This window comes from Tuber melanosporum (assembly GCF_000151645.1).
Source record: "Tuber melanosporum whole genome shotgun sequence assembly, scaffold_12, strain Mel28".
In the NCBI taxonomy this organism is placed as follows: Eukaryota; Fungi; Ascomycota; class Pezizomycetes; order Pezizales; family Tuberaceae; genus Tuber; species Tuber melanosporum.
The window spans coordinates 690,036-695,657 of NW_003298777.1; positions in this window are offsets into that span (position 1 = coordinate 690,036).

A 5,622-nucleotide genomic window follows, 5' to 3' on the forward strand; every position below is an offset into this window, starting at 1 on the left:
AAAGAATTCATTTTAGTAGTCATAACTTTAGGATCTATCTTGTCTCAGGAAACTCCCATTACAATAATAGTTCATGGCCCTTACAATTATGAATACTATTTGATCCTGACTTCTTTTACACTATTATTATACTCTATGATAATAAATTCATCACCATTGGAAGATGTGCTTTTAACTTCCAAATAACATTCTCCCATTTGTAAAGTCTAATACACTTCTTTCAAGGTCTGAAACCTCAGTCTACTTGACTATCATTTCAGTAGTCTTTTCCAAATTCATAAAGTGGCCAGCTTATGTGTCCAGCATCTATGCATAAGGTAGGCTTAGTAGACAGCGTACCATTACTTTATATCTACCACCTATCAGGTCTTCTGATCTGAGTGGCATCCCCTCAGTCTACCTTGCCTCTAAGAAAATCACTGCTAAATGGATCCTCTTCCAGGACCAACAAAGATGCAGTGGTATTCAGATTGGAATTTATATTATTTCTATCTCCTATGCCCTCTGTGATACTACAGGAGTAATTGCGTATTGTTGCAACAAAAACCTCCTATTACATTCAGCTCATAATTTGATACCTAATGTTAAAGCATAAAAACTGAATGCACTCAGTATAGATTTTTTCAGTTCCACTTCTCAGAGGTATTCAGAGGTCTCTTCTCATATATCCTGTAAACAGCTTTTAGTCAGATAGATAGTAGCGACATATATGATGTTATGAAGTAGTCTTCATTGAAATAACTTATAGTTATGGAATTCAACTCTTCAAAATCTCTCTAAGCACATATGGTCCTTATGAGGAGATCAGAGGAAAGTCTTGGCAACACCAACAAATGAGGATTTGCACATACAGTCACTGGGCAGAAGTGTTCATAATCTGAGACAATGTTTAACTGTGGTTGCACCATATAGTGGGGCAGTGCCAGTGGGGTTGTCAATGGACATGCGCACGAGTGAGTTCAAGTTCACGATCAAAAACTACTGGCACCTCTCAACCTTCAATGGTCAATTGACTTGCCATAAATTAAACTAGCTAATATTTTGTATAACCTCTCCTTGCTTCTAAAACTGCAGTTATCCTATCAGGCATTGATTTTCACAACTTCAATAAACTCCTCAGGAATTGTCTCCCAAACTAATGGTAATATATGGGCAAGTCTTCTCCTAAAAGCCTCTTTTCTTCCTGGAGTATCTGCAATCCTTGAATATTGCTGGTGCAATCACTTTTTAAGCTTAACCCATACATGCTCAATAGGATTTAAATCAGGGGAATAAGAGGGGTGGTCCACAACCTCAATACTGTTTCTCTTCAACCAATCCATAATAATATTTGCCTTATGAACAGGAGCATTATCTTGCTGAAAAAGAACATCTTCAAGTTGTATACCAAAAGAAATTATTTGATGAATAACAGGAAAAAGATATCTTCTCAAAAGTCTAACATACCTGATCTTATTGATAGTTTAAGTAATAGGAACTAATGGACCTTTACTTTTACCCCAAAAGTACCCCCAAACCATAAGTGAGATTCCCTTATCCTTCTCTTTTAGGTGTACACAATCAGCCAACCACTTCTCTGCAGGTTCTCTGAATACCCATTGTTGATTTGGATCCTTGGATTTCTCCACACTGCACTCATCACTGCAAATCACTCTTTCAAAATCCTCAGCTGTCCAGTCCCTATGAGCTGTAGCCCATCTCAATGTCTTAGCCACATGATCTGGCTTTAGCCTAGGTCTTGACTTGGCTATCTATTTTTTAATGTTTGCTTCTCTAAGTACCCGGTCCACTATACAGACAAATTTAGTAGGCAATCATATCCAGTCACTCTGGGTAGCACAAAGAGTTACTAGTATCAAGAGAAATACTGGGTGCAGAGTGATCCCTGACGGCACATCTGGTCATTTTCTGGTTGGACTTGGCTGCCTGTATAAATGTGTGATTCTATTGACCACTCAAAATGGGGATGCGACTGGGGTGAGGGAGATTTTCAAGAAATTGGCATTCACATGCCTGAACTAGAAAGCTCTTAACTGTTGTCCATGGGCATCTAATAATTTGAGCCACCAAGGCAATGTTCTGGAGGCAGTAGAAAAAGGCAATTATCATGCCCTTCTCTGCAAGGCTCATTTCTCTCTAGGTGGTTTTAGCTGGAGGTCTTTTTTTTGCGGCATACTTCGTATTTCCAGAACACTTAACCATTGGTAAAAAAGGTAGAGGAATTTAATAAATTAATTAATTAGGTAAAGGAGGCTTCAGTGAGTGTAAATTTGTGAATGGTCACCGTCGCAATGGGGTGAACAGTGACGATCAGCTTTACACTTCGATGAAAGGTGGCATTTTGGCGAGGTAGCTTAGTCATCTGAGACCGGTTTCACGAATACTTCTGCCGAGTGACTCTAGTTACCCTACCAAGGGGTCTGTGTACTTCCCATATGCGTAAAAGCAAGACTATTACTATATCATGTGGTAACCTTAATGCCCGATATTTCCCTAATACCTGTGAGGAATAAGCCAATACTTTATATTCTAAATAAACTCAATATGTTAGGAGTACAGGGATCCAATACCTAGGAACTACACTAAGTATGGTAACTCCACTCGGAATCGGAATCTCTGGTCTCCAACACCCTTCTCCAGCCTCCTGATTGGACCCACATATCATCATACATATCAATCTCAGGTACATCTTGTGACTATAATGCTCCAGAATTGAACATGTCAGAATAATACAGTATACATCACTACTGTCTCTCTAGCCCGATCCTGCCTGCAGACCTTACAAGAGGAGACCTTCAGTTAGTTCTGGGAAGTAGAACAAAGTAAATCTAATAATAACTCTGAAGATTACTAGGCTTTAAAAATGGAATACCTTTGCTATAGGCTATAAGTAATGGGACATTTTTGCACATGAGATTTGGTGTCACGAATGTGGCTTAGCGAGGAAAGGGTTTTCACGTGACGTATAGTTATGAGTCACAGGTACGTTATTGTTTCACACATATGACTCATTAGGGTCATATGATTTGTTATGTGTGAGATTTGTAATACTTTCGCACATAGCTCAAGTATGAGTCATGGGACATGCGCCTGACAAGTATGCCTTGCGAGTATACCTTGCGGGTAAGCCTTGCACATATGATTTAGGTTTTGCACATGACCTCATTATGAGGTCATGTGTTTCGCGCATATGACTCAGTCGAGTCATATGATTTGTTTATTGCGTTATGATTGGTTTATGAGTTTTGTATATGACCTGGCTATAAGGTCATGGGTTTTGAGAATGTGATCACTTTGGTCACATGATTAGTTTGTTATGATTTGGTTTCGCACATGTGACCACTTTAGGTCACATGACTACAGGCGTGAAGAATACTATAAAAGGAGGCCGATGCGGCCGCAGAAGATAGGTTCTTCACGCTTTGTTCTAAGTACTTTTCCTACTTATTACTTTAACAAATATCAAAACACCTTTACGATCTTTATCTTTATTGCAATGTTATTATTACGCCAAGAAGTGCTCATCAGGAAGACAAGTTAGAGAAAGCTTACGATAGGCGTTTCCAATACAAGACAAAGGTCTTGTACTATCGGTAACGTAGGAAGAAGCCTAGGGCTATCGTAAGACAAAGAAAGAAGGAGACAGAAACGATAAGTATCGTTCCCTATCGCCAAGAACTAACTATCTAAAAGGGGATCGTTACATTTGGTATTGAATATTAAAAAATCTCAATGCAGAGCCAATACATTCTCATCCACCATATAATTATTAGAAGAGTCTAGAACTCCACAGAACACTAAAAAAGAAGCCAATGGACTTTGCAGAGTATTACAACTGGGTCTAGGAATGCATCATAGTTGTGGAAATTATCACCCATGCCAATCAAGTAACTAAAACCTGTTACCTAGAACAACCAAGAGTTGTCAACTGAGGGATTATCTGCCAGTCCAGTAGAATACCCTCCTGCAAATTAGTAGAAAGTCATTCCGAAAATATCTTTCAGTTAGATCAGAAGTTATAGAGGTTTGAAGTCAGCAATCTAAGAGGATTGCATCTAGAACTATTCCTGCAGATATGACTAGCAGATGAAACTGATCATTTTATTAATAGGTGAGACAGTTGGGGCCAACTCAGTTCGACTTGAGAACTAGGCCATAAGTTTACTAACTCTGAAGATTAGATAATTACTATTGGAAAGAGTACAGTTTCCAATTGGCAAAAGAGTAATTACCAAAGAGGGTGTAATAGTTTTCAGTATCTCCAAGTGTTCACACTTCAGAAGAATACACAGCATTGTGAGTTATAGTTAAGAAAGTATACAATTTGTATGAGAGTTAGATGTAGTCCGCGAATACTCAGATGTAGAATATAAATATCGTAGTACCTCCTGAGCTTTTAGATATCATCGAGCAATAGAGATGAGACCTTAACAATATGATATTATTTTTATGATTCGATTCTACTTTTTCATACTCTTAGTAGTCATAATCAAAATGAGTAACCCTCTAAGCCTTCCTAAACAAATCTCTGTCTACAAAACTAATCTCAATTGGCCTAGACAATTCTGAGTCTATATAGATTGTTACTGTATAACATAATGCCAGCTTTTAAATCATGCAAAGATTTGCCTCCTAATACCATTACCTAAGATACTATAGCCTGTTATAGAGGTAGTATTTACTCTAATAAGTCCATAATCTTGATACCTGATTGATCTCTAATACTCCTGCCACAAATCCTGATCTTTCATAACCTGAACCTACTTAAGACAATCTTTCCAATAGTATAAAGACCATCTTCCTCGTATTAATATTAGTGGTACTATTAGCTATTTTGTAGAGAGGCTAGCAATTTGAATTGTAATCTTTTGCCTATATTATGCTCCTCACTCAACTTTTATATTTTTGCTTTCAAAGAGAATAAAAATTCAATTTAAATATACTTATTAGCCATACCCTAAACACATGTTATACCCTCAATTGATAATATTCAGTAAGTTTTGAGTTTTAGTTATTGTCTTCAGATGTCTGTTTCCTTGCTAGTTATATTTAAAGTTTGACTAGTATATCTTGTTACATCCACATTATAGTTGTTACATTCAGTTACATCCAGAGTCAAGGTTACTATCTCAACATCCTCTGCATCAGATACAAAGAACTTACAGGATATAACTCTTAATTTTTACTAATACATTTTTGTTATAATAATCTGTAACTACTCCTATGGTGCTCTAGAGGCGATAGGAGATAGATTCGACATAAATATCTATCTGAAGTCCACCGTATATTAATTGGTCATTGAAACTAGATTTCTCGGGAGGTGATTCTCTTAGAAGTGAGGTGTACTGAGGAGAAGCTTCTCTGACTCAAAAGACTTAATAGGCAGTAGGCATAAAGCAATAGTATATTATTTATCAAAGCCTGAAGTATACATAGATGCCTAATACATAAGTTGACCATGGTATAAGTTCTGAAGAGACTACTGGAATGATAGTCAATTAGATTAGAGCTTCAGAAAAATGTCTCCTCAACTCTATAAATTGGAGAATGCTAATTAGATGATAAAAGCGCATTCTCTAATAATGAAGATTTTATTTACGAAATTATAAAAGTGATGTGAAA